We start from the raw sequence: 15,671 nt of genomic DNA, 5'->3' as shown, positions 1-15,671 counted from the left end.
ATCACAAACCTAATATTAAACCTTAGCACCCTAAGAATATAACTTCTCTCACCCTGACCCTTAGGTGATAGAACTTTTTTTCATTTAGCAGGAGGATATCTATTTGTTATTTGTTGTTGTTGCTTGCAAGACACAAGTTAGACAGCAATGATTAATATAACAGCAGAAAAAGAGATCCAAACCACATGGGTTATCTTCAAATATAAGTTACTTTCTTTTTCAAACGGGCTGATAAGGTTTAGGGAAATGTATTGGGAAAATAGAAATGAGGGTCAGGGTGAAAGAAGACCCTACTTTTTGTGTAGCCTCCTTTCATGATATCTTAGAGCTCTCCAGAGTGATCTGAATTTAGTAAGGGACACGTGGTCTAGATCTAAAAGTTCATCCAATGGAGGAAAATTCGCAAACTGCAGCTCTGCTTCTCCGGTTTTCAAAGAGAGAAAAGGTTGGTTTTTTTCTGGGACTAATGTTGGTAAGATTAAACGTTAATGCTTGGAACGTTTTCCAGTAAAAGGTGCTGTATAAACTTCAAATAATACACTTGTTTTGCAGGTTAAACTTTTTATTTTTAAAGAGACGTAGCATTTCAGGAGAACTTTTCCAAAAACTGTTTACTTTTTCCTGGTGCTTCTTAATACTTGAAAGATTTTTCTGCTAATTAGAGATTCCCAAATAAGTGGCATGATACATAAGGATAATGTATCTTTTGTTTGTCCAGTTAAATATTTGCTGAATGAATCACAATGAACAAATGAATAAATGTATAAAAGAGTAAGTAGTCATGTGGAATTAGGTGGTTCTTTTTGAAATATACAAAAGTTACATATTTTTGTGGGGATGATTTCTGAGAATTACAGGTAATGATTTGATTATAACAAAAGACAAAACTAAATAAGTAGAGCTGCCTTTCTACTCCATGCAGAAAAACAAAAGTTGAAAAATGAAGCAATTATCTGGATAATTCAGACAAAAAACTAACTGTAGAGGGAACGAGGCCCTTTTTCATGGCCCAGATTCATTTGAGCCATCCAATAACATGACCCACTATAGTGGAATTTGGCATTAAGCAGGCTTGTCTTGGCTCCTGTCCAGTGGAGTTTAGTTACTGAATTCCTTAAAGGACATTGTTCAAACATGGTCTCCCATGTAACTCGGTTCCAAGGCGTGAGCGCAAGAACCCTGACATCACCATGCGACTCCAGGTCATTATTTCATTGGATCAAATTATTCAGAAAAACACTATCATTCCAGTTTACCTTTCTGGGTTAGACAAACATAAAATGAATTGCCCAAGATTTGCTACATAACAATTACATGGAAATAACTAAAAGCTTTGCCTGCAAAGTGTATTAGTAAATATGATCCTGATTCCTGGATTCTGCAAATAGAAGCAAATTGGTATCTGCTAATTCTTCACTCACCACACCTGCCTTCTATTATCTTGGTTTCTCTGAATGCGTATTTGGTTACAGAAATAGTTGTGTTGATTTGATGAATGATAGAAATCACAACAATTAAATTGCCTACCACTCCAACTGTCTTTCATGACTCTAACTTGCTCTCTGAACTCTTGTTTACCAATTCAAGAAAATGCAAGGATGTTTTGCAGAGGGTAAGCATGTTGCAGAAATAGCAATGATGGTCTTTTACTTGCTTCCTCAGGACTTCCACAGCTTTGCTGGCCATGCCTGAGCAAGGTTTTTTATAAAACAACCTGGGACTGGGCATTCTGCCCATGCACACACCTGGCAAATCGTAGCCTCCCCTCCTTGGGAACTCAGATGCACACTGGGTTCCCGTTTTCTTTGACTGCAAAACAGACAAGGACCAGCTGGTTAGTGCTGACAGGGTTCACACTACGGATGGGAACACTACTTAAGTGTTCTGCATTTGCTCATTATTTATCAATGGGGAGATATTTTTCTGGAGAAAAGCAAGTCCTTTGTCTTCTATAGAGCAGAAAGTCTGTTATTCCAATGGGAGATGACCTAGGAAGGAAAAGTTGATCATTCATTTCCCATGTGTAAAGTCCCAAGTGTGATTCCCATGTGTGAGATTTTATTTTAAAGATTTGAGTTCTAATATAAGAAATTAATTGTGGCCCTAGAAATGCCAGATACTCAACTTTTTTCTGTAGCAACATAATTTTTAATAGCCGAGTATGTCGTTTTTCATTTACCAGGTTGCTTTTATCACCAATTTGAAGCATATATGACTGTTATAAGTATTATTACTTACTTGTATATAACTTTACACTGAAAATAACTTCTGACGTCATTGGCCTCAAGACATCCAATAATGCCATGCCGTGTTTAGTGTGTGAGTATAGACAGAACACGTTCCTGTGTGGGTGTGCAAACCTCATGTGAGCCTGGGGACTCTGAGAGATAGAAAAGTGGAGAATCAGGCACTTAGCTGATGAAGGGGTAAGGAAAGAACCTCTAATGCCTGTCCTGTTCTCTCTTCACTATTCCACCTATTTTCCCACATTGTGTGGGACAACATAGAAAAAAATTAAAAATAAAAATTTCTACACCTCTACCTGAAATTTAAAACTCCCAAGCTTTTATTCTCTCCCTCCTCCAACTCTTCTGTTTTTTCTTTACCTCTCCTTCTTTGTCTCCACTTCCTCCTCCTCTTCTCTCCTTCTCTTGTTTTGCTCTTTTTAGTCTTGTTAGATCAAATATCAGGTTCTCTTTTGTCTTTATTACTCTGCTTAACATTGAATATTCATATTCATCCAAGTAAGCTCATTTTTGCATGTTTCCCAACCAAGAAACTAACAGAACATAATAGAAATGTAATTGATACTAAGCTATTGTCCTGGAAGCAGATCTCATTACAATTATATGTAAGAGATATTTAAAAATAGCTCTAAACCAGGAGGCATATTTATGGTCTTCTGAAGACGAACAGACTTATTTATAGGTGAAGAGTCATTCCATAAGATAAGCTAAAATTAATCATACTGCTGAATTTTCAAAGAGGTTAGAGTCCAAATTAAATATAGAAGGGCAAACCAGTTTCTTCCTCTTACTTATTTTAATGAAGACTAGAGAGGCTGGAGAAATATTTATATTCTTTTATTCATATTTTCAGGATTGCCTCATGTCTCAATCTTTTCCCCCAAATCTCCCCTTTAAGTGAGGGTACTTCAAATGAATATGGGGATTCTCAACTCCTCATATCTTTTTGTTTAAAAAGGAAGAATTAATGGGACTGAAAATTTAAAACAACAGATGTACTAAATGTGTGATTACTGCTGTGAATAAGACATATGGGGGAGTCCCACTCCCTGTGGTTGAGGGCTGTGGTGGAGGTCTGATTCCATCCCAGAGGAGCTGAGCCTCAAGCCGCCACTACGAAAGGACCGCTGATTTCCCTCAGCGTGAAGGAGATAAGGAGCCATTGCTGTCTAAACATAGCTATCTAACCACTTGTGGTTAACAGGAGACCCTGCTAAGAATTTGGGGTAATTCAGTTAAGAATGACTATTGGAATGTGCTGTGTGGTAAGGGAGAAAATCTACTTCCAAATGACTTGCCACATGACTCTGATGGAATTCAAGGGCAGAGAGGAACCAACTCTTCTAGACTTCTCCACCGATGGCAACATAGTGAAGTTAGCTGCACTCCAGAATCCAGGGTCACAACAGTTCCAGTTGTGCTTAAATGCTATCTCTTCCATTCTGGCCCCAGATTTTTTTTTTCTGTCTCTTGACAGAGCTACATAGCTGAGTCATGACGCCTTGAGTGAGAAAACAGCATCTTCAGACAGTGGCTGAGATAAGAAAAAAAGTGAAGTAGAGTCCCCAGCACAGTGCTGTGTATGTTGATATCACTGAGTTATGGACTATTTCCTTTTAGCCAGTTTCAAAAGATGACTTTCTCCATATGCAATTAATTCCACATATAACTACAAGAAACTGCATATTTTAGAACAGTTGTGTCATCAGTATGAATGTTTAAACAATCTCTGTGGTCTCTTTCCCACAAACTGATTTAACATGTATATAAAGAGGCTTTGGAATGAGCACTTTACGTTTGCTTCTCAAACTTCAGCGTCTGTTTTCAGTAAATATTGAAGATGAAACTTGCCTCATTCATGCCTGGAGCACAGGCCAGTTACAACAAAGGAATGAGGTTGCTGGGCTTCTCATGAATAAAATTCTCCAGTTGTGAACCTAGCCTGTCTCAGGCCATGTCAACAGCAAAACAACAGAATGGATGTGGAATAAAGCATTCATGGTCAATCTGTTGAGCTGGCTACAGATTATCCTAATTAATATCCCAACAGTGGGAGTAACACAGACCCACGTTCAAATTCTGCCTCTATCATTTATAGGTGGGGTGCCCATGTATTTGAGTTTGCCCAGGGTGGTTTCAGCTCACTCTTACTGCTCTGGTGTAATTATTGATAGCAATTCCTTCCTATTTCAGATGTGCCCCAGTTTGAGCTATAATACATATGCTCACCCTACTCATAGCAACACCCCGCTGAGTTCTCTGTGCCCCTGCTTTTTATGGGTACAGGAGTATGTATTGGGGTTCTATTCTAGAGGCCCATTTCATATGACAAAGTCATCAAAACTGATTATAAAATAACTTAATTAAAACAAACTACATATGTGGTATAACAATTTATTAAAATATTAAGGTATGGTTTTTCTCCTCACACATTTTTTTCCTTCTTTGCTGATTTTAAGCAGGAACCTGTTCCTTGTATGCTCCTTTGCCTCAGGAACTTCTTGCAGGATGGAAGGATGGAAGGGGAAAGCCCCTGAAGTCCTGTGTGACTATTTTTGTCTTTTGTAAAAGCCTAAGACCCTTGAAGAGATAACATTAAGTGCCCCAGACTCCAAAAAAGAGAGGCAAAGGCACTGGAGGGCAAAGCAAGGCAAGAGAAGCTCTTTTGCCTAATAGGATAGAGGAGGAAGGCTGCAGACCCCTCTAAGAAAGTGAGCAGAAGAGCTGCTAACTAAACCCATTAGTTTTAGGATCAGCTTTATAATTTTCAAGGCCCAATGCAAAATGAAACTGTGGAAACTTTTGTTCAAATTTCAGGGCTTCAACAGAAGAGCATTAAAACAAATTCAGGGTTTTTCTGAGCAGGGGACCCTGTAAGACTACCCATGTCACTTGTGAATAAAGCTATCCCTGCCCAGAGGAGATGGCTCCTCAGGGCATCTAGAGGGAGGCACTTTCCTCAAAGCCTTCTAACCACAAATTGGCACCACCAAAATTCAGGGCCCACTGTGGGCTTCACAGTGGGATGCCAGTGATACCTTGAAAAATTGGAGGTTAGAGTTCCTTCCTCAATTGTCTTCATCCCGAGCAAGCTTTCCAGGTAGTGGTATGGTTTTGGGAAGGAGACGGGGCCCTCAAAAGGATGAGGTAGATGTTTTTGCCATCTTTTAAGGATGGAGGCTGAGAGTCAGAAAATTAAATTGATTTAAAGAAATGAGGAAATTGATATGTTTTGAACACTTCAGTTTGTAGACTAAAATTTATTCAACGTATGCTTTTATAAATATTTAAGCATATAAAACCAAATGTTTAATATAAGATCCACATTGTAAATATTCCTTTGAGAGTATTTTTCTGCATGGACTGGAAGGGCTGAGCTTCTTAAAATACAAGTCCATGAAATGGAACGAAAGATGCCTGCTTTTCCTTCACTACTGCAAGGACCCTTGATCTCCATTTAAAATTCAGATTGTCACAAACATTTTTCTTGTCCATTCCATGTGCAAAAATGCTCTAAGAGTCATTGAATGGTAGGTTCTGTGAGATGAGAAATTTCCATGGCTTTGGTAACTGATTATAAATTTGAGCATCTCATTTAGGAGGGATTAAATGTTTTTTTAAAAGTCACATTTCTCTGTAATAGTGTGATATTTGAGCAAGTTCCTTAATCTGCTATATAGCATTCTTATCTGTAAAATGAGGATCATACCTCTTGGGTTGTTGTGAGGACTAATGAGGTGACATACACTGTACCTGGCATACTAAATGGTGGATCCAGGACCTCAGTCTGCAATGTTAGTCATATAATGGGGACCCAATTTCTAGTTCATGGTTACCTCAAGCTTCTTCTTCTTCTTCTTCTTCCTCTTCTTCCTCTTCCTCTTCTTCCTCTTCCTCCTCCTCCTCCTCCTCCTCCTCCTCCTCCTCCTTCTCCTCCTCCTCCTCCTCCTCCTCCTCTTCTTCTTCTTCTTCCTCTTCTTCTTCTTCTTTTTCTTCTTCTTTGGTTGTAAATAAGAGAACCCCCAACCACCATGAAGTGCTGGAGTTTTTTTTTGTTTTGTTTTAACACTAATGTAAATTGCCTTGTCTGCAAAAGGACAAGCTAGCTCCAATCTCCTTAGATGCCCATGGACCATGGAACAGATTATTTCATGCTGCTGTCAGCCACTCCTGGCCTTGGGCAGATATTGAATCATTGGGGATTAGAATCAAAAAGGACCAGAGAGATCATTGCCTTCACTGGTCTTTGAAGTGCATACCTGGGAAGGGCTCTGTGGAGGTGATTTAGGGACTTTGTAGGGAGCACAAGGGTCCCCCTAGCATATGTGCTCTCAGACATCTACTTCCCACTTTGCCAGAGGAAATGCCAGCAGTATCTGTTTTATATATTGGCCATCTAAATAAGATTTTAACAAAAGGGCTCTGCAGCCATGAACATTTGAAAATCATGGTTCTGGTCCAACCTTGTAATTTTAGAGTTGATGAAATTTCGAAGTAGAAGACTAAGTGTCTTAACCAACATCACACAGCTAGTTAGTGGCAGAGCCAGGAGTAACCCAAGGTCAACTCCCAGTCCTGAACAGTTTTCCTTCTAGCAGACTGTCTCTTGCTGAAAGACGAAGCTAAAATCGCAGATGTGGTAGGGTCAAGATTAACACCTTACAAATCAGATGTAAAAAAACAGTAGCTTATTTATTTTCTATAACTGATTTAATCTTGCTCTGAAGCTCTCATTTCTACAGATGGTGGAAAAAAACTTGCTAAGTTACAGTCTCTTCCAGGGTGAAAAAAAAGGGGAAGAGGGCTTACTTCACTCAATTTGATGCCGAAACTCCCTATCAGAGTCTATTCTCTACTTTCTATAGATCTCCTCTTCCCTCCTTCTTCCCAAAACGATGTCTAGATAATGGAAAGGTTATGGATCTGTTACTGGAAAGGAGTCTCAATCCAGACCCCGAGACAGGGTTCTTGGACCTCAGGCAAGAGAGATTTCAGGGTGAGTCCATACAGTAAAGTGAAAGCAAGTTTATTAAGAAAGTAAAGGAACAAAAGACTGGCGAGTATACTTATAATTATTTCTTGATTATTTGAGAAACAAGGGGTGGATTATTCATGAGTTTTCCAGGAAGGGGTCAGAGATTTCCTGAAACTGAGGGTCCCTCTCCTTTTTAGATTATGTAGGGTAAATTCCAAATGTTACCATGGCATTCGTAAACTGTCCTGGTGCTGGTGAGAGTGTCTTTTAGCAAGCCAGTGCATTATAATTAATGTATAATGAGTAATGAAGATGACCAGAGGTCACTTTCATCACCATCTTGGTTTTGGTGGGATTTGGCCGGCTTCTTTACCACATCCTGTTTTATCAGCAGGGTCTTTGTGACCTGTGTCTTGCGCCAACCTCCTATCTCATCCTGTGACTAAGAATGCCTGACCTCCTGGGAATGCAGCCCAGTAGGTCTCAGCCTTATTTTACCCAGCCTCTATTCAAGATGGAGTCGCTCTGGTTCAAATGCCTCTGTCAGGTTCTCATGAAGGCAGGAGGAGGGCTGTATAAACTTGCAGGTTGTCTTTCTCTGCAGGTTGCTGCTGCTGTGCAGCTGAGGTACAATCCCTCTCGTTCTTTGGGCATCAGCCTCTGTTCTCCTTACATGTGCTGTGTAAGTGTCTGCAGCTGGTGTAGTCTGTGGTCTGTTCTCTCAGCATGGGCAATCTATGGTGATAGCTCCCATGAAGCTAGGCCATCTCTCCCTGGGAAAATTCTAACCAGGGTACCGGTGCCATGGGAAGGCCATCTTCAGAACAGAACTGGCTGCTGTTTAGGGAAGCTTCTCTTTATCAGGCATCTAAGCAACTGAAAATTAGCTAGAATGCTATACATTCTTTCCTTAATGTTTTCTTGAAGTAGAAAATTAAAAGCAGACATGTAATTATTTTGAAAAGTAAGTCTTCTTGTTAAAGACAGCAGAGTAAAAACACTTATGCCATTCCCCTTTCTAAAAATCCAATGAAAACAATAAATGGAACAAAAATAGAAGGAAAAAACATCTCCCTATCGTGAATGAAGTGAGGAAACAGCTATAATCCCAAACCACAAACTCTGAAGTATACCTGCCAAATATTGTGAGCATGGATGGAGATAAGGGAGACCCTTAATGCTGACAAATGTCTCTTTGGATCTCAAACAGGATATATATTTCTCTAAAATTAAGTGAGGTAAGCTAGAAAAGTCAAGCCAATTGTTCCTTGATTAGAGAGAAGGGCTTGACGGGCGTGAATAAGAGCAGGGGAGAACAGAGACTGTCTTTGGACATATACTGAGCTTGAGATGCTACAGATTATTCACTTTCTCCTTTGTACTTTTCTGAATTTTTTGACTTTTTTTATGAGTACTTTTTGCTGAAACAATAGTCATTCTAATAATCACTAAATGCTAAACAACCGCCCCCACCCCCGCCAAAAAAAAGTAACAACTGGTTTTGTTAACTGTGCAGAAGGGTTAAAGGATAATAGCTACATTGGAAATCTTAGAGAAGGACAGCCTTTATTATAAAACCCTAATAGGCTATAGATTAAAAAAGATAAATCAGACCAGAGTCTGGAAGAAGGGGGAAGAATAAACTGAAGGCCAAATTGTTCTGCATTTAAATATGGGCTCAAGTAGTAGGACTTGGCTGAGTTTATTACTCCCAAGAGTCAAACAGAAAGAGAAGGAGCGAGGAAACCAAGAAACAACGGGGGTCAGGCTGGGAGTAGAGGAAGTACTAGAACTTGGGTTGGCAGAGTTCATCTTTGTAGTTCAAGAAGTCTGAAGTTTTACAGTTATTTGCATCACCTGGATAGAAGACTTTCTTGGCTTGCAAAGCTTTCTGCCACATCCATAAAGATCTGTTTTTATTTACTTGTTTGTTTACTTTATTTCTTTATTTCATGAGGCTGAATAGAAATGAAGGAAACCACAGGAATAAGATAGCACTTGCGGGTAGGAAATGATAACAGAAGTCTGAGCTCTGAATCAGAGCCAATTAGGGAAGCCATAAGCTCCTCCCATCTTCACCCCCAACCCATCACTTCCCTATTCCAAACTCCTTCCCTATACTGCAAAGGGATTTGAGCCACTTGAATCTGCACTTCAGCTGACCTCTAGATTAACTGCACTATAAGCTTTAGGTTGGGAAGGAGAAGGACAGTGCCATTTTGACTGAGTCCAGGTAAAGGTCATTGCAAGGAGCAGAGAAGAAGAGGCAGTGCAGGGAGGTCAACATGGCTTCTGTTCACAGGTGACCACTCTCCAGGTGAGGCCACCTGTATCCTATCTACCCACCCACTCTCACCCTTTCTAGACCACTTCCCTTCTCCCAGTTCATCAATCACAAGTAAAAAAAAAAAAAAAAAAAAATCCAACAGGTGTGAAAGAGGATAACACAATAATTCTTACTGGTATTTGGAGACCTCCAAGGTCTCAGTCCTTGCTAAGATAACTGAGCAATGTTTTAAGTCCAGAATACATTCCTTCTCATTTTGAGGTCTTTGTTCTTCTAACAAATCTTCTGTCTTAAATAGTAAGGGTAATGCTAATTGTTAAAAAAAAAACTATTGCTACTAAAAGCCCAAAGCTCAAAGACAAGTTATCTCCCAACACCCACTCCCCATTATGCAAACGTAAAGAAGAAACGGGATAACCAAGAATTTTTTTTTAACTTTCAGTTTAAAACATAGAAGAATGGGAAACACTCAACAGTTGCGAATGAGTAGCAAACAGCAAACCTTGATGAATAGGGATAGCAATGAGACTTACTTGGTTGGTGATTCTAGAAGCTGCTCTCTGGGATGATCTCCTTGTTAATGATCCCCTATGGATTCATCTTTGATGGGCAATAAAGAATTGCTTTCTCGAGGGACACACAGCTTCCTCAGACCTCTTCATGCTACTGCAGGTCTAGAGGCCTGGAATTTGTTTTAAAAATAAAAATTATAGGCTGTTTTCAGGCAGGCTTGAGGTGTCTTTGACAATGTGGTTTCCTAAAAATCTTAGTTGGCTTCTGTTCTATTTGCTTCCTATCAATTGCATATGTGTGTAGACACAGCCGAAGATGCTGTGTCCACAGTCTTTAAACCTGAAGATCCTCCCCTCTTTACTTCCAACATCACTGATCTATCCTTTTCTAGTTCTTCTTCAATGGCTACTTCTTTGAGACAATTTGAAATCATAGCTTCTTATGGGAAACACTTCCCTGAATCTGAACTTTTTTAATGGATCCAAGGTGTCTTGCAGATAATCCTTAAATAATGGGAGAAGGCCCAGTGGGCGTGCCTTGCAAAATGATAATAATAATAATAATGATAATAATAATGGGAGAAGGACTTAGCGTCTTTCCAGCTAAGGTTGCTACTTTGAAGTCACTATTTCTGCTTCTTTGGTGCAGATAAAGAAGCAATTGGCCTTGTCAGTGTTTCAGTGCTCCATGTCATAGAGCTTCTCTCCATATTGGGTTGTGGCCACAGTCAAATAGCACCTGCCTTGGGAAGGTAGTATTGGCATGTTGTACCATATATAGTACTTTGTACATAACAGAATACATTTTGCCTTCTGTCTTCCTGCCTGCATTGAGCCCAATTCTGCATTTTTGATTCTTATAGATTTTAGATTGACCCTACTTTCATGGATGAAATTTATTAGTCTCTTTTCTTTCTTCCTTTTTTTCCCCTTTAGTTGCAAACTGTAGAAACCATTTGGGCTGGTTTGAGCATAAAAGGAAATTACTGAGAGTTATTAGGAGCTCGGTGATTCATTGGGAGGTCTGGCAAAAAAGAAGCTCAAGGCTAAGCTCATAGGAACACAGCCCGGCATCTCACACAGAAGTGGCTTGATGAGGATTCTACTGCCTCCACAGCTCCTGCCATCATCTTCATCTGCACCATAGATGCTCAGAACCCAGTCTGTGTCGGCATGTTGCTGACTTCCAAATCAGAGATTCATGAGAGTGTATTTGGTTGGTAGAACATAGGTCCCAGACCTACTCCCTGGGAGCTGCAAGGGATGCTGGGAAATTCTGCCCTGGAAAAATAAAACTCACAATGTGGGAAACAAAGAAAATGTACAGCAGGGGTTTAACAGAATGACAGGTATCTGCTAAAGAAAATATTGATAAAAAAAAAAAAGCACAATTTTCCCTTTAGAGCCCCAGAAAGATTCAGGCCTTAAAGGCACTAAGTACTGTAGAAAATGAGGCTGAAGCATGGGGCTGAAACTTGGTTTGGCTGAAGGTCTTTGGAAGGCGGAGCAGTTTAACCTCTAGGTTCCCTCATCCACCCCCATACAGCCAGACAATTATCCCTCCACCCTTCTGTTCTCCTCCCCTCTTCCCTTAGAAAACTTGAAGTTTATTCTCTGGAGAAGTTCCAGGCTCAGTGACACCAGGCCAAGGTGCTGGACTGAAAACAATTAGATTAAGTTAAAATCTGCTTGATAAGTGTACAAGTAATCTATTTTCAAAACCTAAGAGATGTCGTCAGCTATCTCTAACTATATGCCAGCAGTAGGCCTTCTAGGAAACTGTACTGTGATTCCAGGAAACTCGACTGTGGGCTGGGGAAGGACAATAAAGTGGATTGTAAGATCATCTGCTTCTGTTACTGGAAAGGGGTCCCGATCCAGACCCCAAGAGTGGGTTCTTGGATCTTGTGCAGGAAAGAATTCAGGAGTCCATAAAGTGAAAGCAAGTTTATTAGAGAAGTAAAGAAACAAAAGGATGGCTACTCCACAAACAGAGAGCCCTGAGGGCTGCTGGTTGGACATTTTTATGGTTATTTCTTGATCGTATGCTAAACAAGGCGTAGATTATTCATAAGTTTTCTGGGAAAGGAGAGGTTCCCAAAACTGAGGGTTCCTCCCCTTTTTAGACCATATAAGGTAATTTGGGTGTTGCCATGGCATTTGTAAACTGTCATGGCACTGCTGAGAGTGTCTATTAGCCTGCTAATGCATTATAATTAACGTACAATGAGCAGTGAGGATGACCAGAGGTCACTTTCATCACCATCTTGGTTTTTGGCCGGCTTCTTTACTGCATCCTGTTTTATCACCAGGGTCTTTATGACCCGTATCTTGTGATACCAATCCTGCCGACCTCCTATCTCATCCTGTGACTAAGAATGTCTAACCTCCTGGGAATGCTGCCCAGCAGGTCTCATTCTCATTTTACCTTGCCCCTACTCAAGATGGAGTCGCTCTGGTTTGAACGCCTCTGACACTTCCACTCTCAAGGAATGGTGTTTTTATTCTCTTCTCCCCAGAATGTACTTCTGGTCTGTCCCGCTGTTCCATTCCACAGCATTTTAGGAGGTTCTCAAGAGTGTCCTAAACAAGCAGAGAAGAATGGTGAGACTTACCCATTCCTAGTTTAAGAAATGAGTGAAATGGGGTCTGAGTTATATCACAGGTGAGCTAGACATCCTCGAAATAAAGAGCCAGAGTATCAGGCAAACCTTCTAATAGCTAAAATGAGCGTACTTCTATTCCTAACTAAAGTTTAGACTCCCGTGGTGCAGTTGGCTTTCCCAGGCTCCCGGCGTCCATGCTGTCTCGGCGCTATCTCGCAGCCTGACGCCACGCGCCATCTGCTGGCCTTGAGCTGTATAGCTCTAGAGTAACTTCAGAGGCCACAAAGGAACAAAGAGCACTCGCCTCCTTCGACTGAGCTCCGACAGGCCCTCCCTCTGCTTCAGGTGTAGGCGTGAACAAGTCCGGACCACTACCTTAACAGTTATGAGGAAAATGAAGACTCTCCTATTTTGGCACGTATCTCAAAATTGTCATCATTCACTTGAAGTGCATAACCACAGAGACCTTCCTACTTATTTTCTCAGGTGTTTTGAAGTTTTGTCATGGGAAGAAAATAGCGCTTCTAGAAACATAAACTAGACTAATTACTAATGGATTCTTTCTCTTACATTTTGTACAGTGGAATAAGAGCTATTAATTTATTAAGCAGTTGGCCTGGAACCTTCTCTGACGACTCTTTGCAAAGAGAGAGAGGTCTAGAAGACTTGTGGGAAGGGAGGAAGTGGTGGTACCTGATATTTTCCAATCTTCCGCAGGTCACTGATGGAAACTTTGACCAGCATCTTTGTTCCTCCCTCAACTTATGGTCACCCTAAAAAAGCTAAGGCAAAGATTTCAAATTCTTGAGCCAGTTTTTGTATTTAGGTCTCCAAGTACAGAGAGAAACTGGCAGACAGGGGTGGAGAAGTATTGAGAACGAATTCGGATACCCTGAAAGCTGAGTTCTAGACCCAGTGTTGCCAGCAACGAGCTAAGAGACCTTTCACAAGTTGATTTACCTTTCCATGTTTCAGTTTTCTCATTTTCTAATTCCTGCCCTTATTCCTTTCTTGCCACCCCTGACCCCTTCCCCTTTCCTGACTCGGTAACAGGACAGGAAGCAGCAGAGGGTTCTATGAAGCTTCCTCCTCAACGTCCTAGAGTAGCGGGTCTCAGTCTTCACTACACAGTCAAGTCCCATGGTGCATTTTTCAAACTTACATACCTGGCCCTTCCTGCGCTGAATTCTGGTCTGCCCATAATTTGCTCCCTCCTTTCTCACTGTTTTCCTTTCTCCCTTCCTTGTTTTCTTTCCTGTCCCTTTCTGTCTCTGTTAGAACTTCCTTTTCCTGGTATCTAGCCAATCTCCTAATGGTGTTTTACTTTACTGTCCTAAGATACTGTCTTCTCATGCCTACATGTACTTTCTTTAAAAAAAAAAAGTTTAAAAAACATTGTGTGTATGACTGGCTGGGCTCACTGAAAAAATGTTGGAATATATTGTAAAGCACATAATGATAATGATGATGATGATGATGAGCTATGGTTTATAGAGCACTCTCTTTTTGCCAGGCAATGTTGAAAGTCACTTCACATGTATTCATTCATATAACACCCTGCCAACTCCATGAGGTAGGGACTATTATTATTTCTATCTTGCAGGTAATGAAACGGAGGCACAGCGACGTAACATAAAAATGAAAGCTAAAAATTACCCATAATGCCATGCTGAGAATTCAAACCCACCTAGCATCCCTATTTCTAAATGAATGGTATGACTCTTCCTTCATGCATACATTTATTCATTCAAAAACCACTTATGCCACAACTCTACATTGCTCTGGGGCTAGTTGTGGGGATCAAAGGACCCTTTCCAATAACTGCATTTGAAATTTGGCCTTTTGTCACTGAAGGCAGAAGGAACTTCTGGTCAGTGGAAGGAGAACTAAGATAAAATTCACCACTATCCTACATCCTTACTTCCATATCCAGCCATATGACAAAAATTCAAAAAAGGACTCAAGGTCTTGCCAAGAATGGGCTTGCCAAGGATGGCAGCAACTATAACACACACACACACACACACACACACTGAATGTTTAATATCATGGAAAAATGCTTATGATGTATTAAAGGAGAAAAGAAGTCAACAAGACAGAAGGTGCAGTGTGACAGCAAACATTATAAAAAAGCCCAGGATCGGGGGGTGGGGAAGTGAAGGGGCAAATGCATCAAAAAATAATTTTAAAAAAAATGAGTGATTCTGCTTAAGGAAGCTGATAGATTTTCTTTTTTAAAAAAATTACCTGAATTTCTGCAATGAAGATGCATTACTCATATGTTTAGGAAAAAATAGTTAATCATGTTATCTTGTTAAAAAAAAAGTTGCACAAATTTAGGAGTCAATGTCAAGAAATTATATTCAGGTGAAATTCAGAATTTCTGATTATATTTTAAAAGGGAAGAAAACTAATATTTATTGGCTAAGCATTTTCCTTTTTTTTTTTTTTTTTTTTGAGACAGAGTCTCACTCAGTCACCCAGGCTGGAATACAGTGGCATGATCTTGGCTCACTGCAACCTCCACCTCCTGGGCTCAAGTGATTCTTCTGCCTCAGCCTCCTCAGTAAGTGGGATTACAGGCACTCACCACTATGCCCAGCTAATTTTTTTGTATTAAATATTTTTAGTAGAGACAGGGTTTCCCCATGTTGGCCAGGCTGGTCTCGAAATCCTGACTTCAAGTGATCTGACCACTTGGCCTCCTAAAGTGCTGGAATTACAGGAGTGAGCCACCCCACCCAGCCTGACTAAACATTTTCTCCTACATTATTTTATGCAAGTTTCAGGGCAATCTTGTTCAATTGTTTTGGGGACAGTAAGTAATGTGCCCAAGGTCACTCAGCTGAAAAGGATCAGAATGCCCAATTCCAGTCAACTCTCAAACTCAGACTCTGTTCTCCAGGCCAATGGTGTTTCCCCATTTTATTTTTTAATCTGAGCATAATATACTTTCATCTGTAGCAGTGGCTTTTTTAAGTAATGATGGAGGCTAAGGGGTGGGGAGGGAGGCAGGAGGTGCATATCAGGGTCAGCCAAAGGCCC

At 40.5% G+C, this 15,671-nt stretch overlaps 1 long non-coding RNA gene across 8 annotated transcripts in view; it reads left to right on the top strand.

Moving 5' to 3' along the window:
* Positions 1 to 15,671, top strand: part of LOC134737591 (uncharacterized) — a 178,820-nt gene that overhangs the window by 68,793 nt on the left and 94,356 nt on the right. The window lies entirely within an intron of this gene.

Source organism: Pongo pygmaeus, chromosome 10 (genome assembly GCF_028885625.2).
Source record: "Pongo pygmaeus isolate AG05252 chromosome 10, NHGRI_mPonPyg2-v2.0_pri, whole genome shotgun sequence".
In the NCBI taxonomy this organism is placed as follows: Eukaryota; Metazoa; Chordata; class Mammalia; order Primates; family Hominidae; genus Pongo; species Pongo pygmaeus.
The sequence above is the reverse complement of the archived record's forward strand: the minus strand, read 5'-3'. Positions and strand labels throughout refer to the sequence as shown.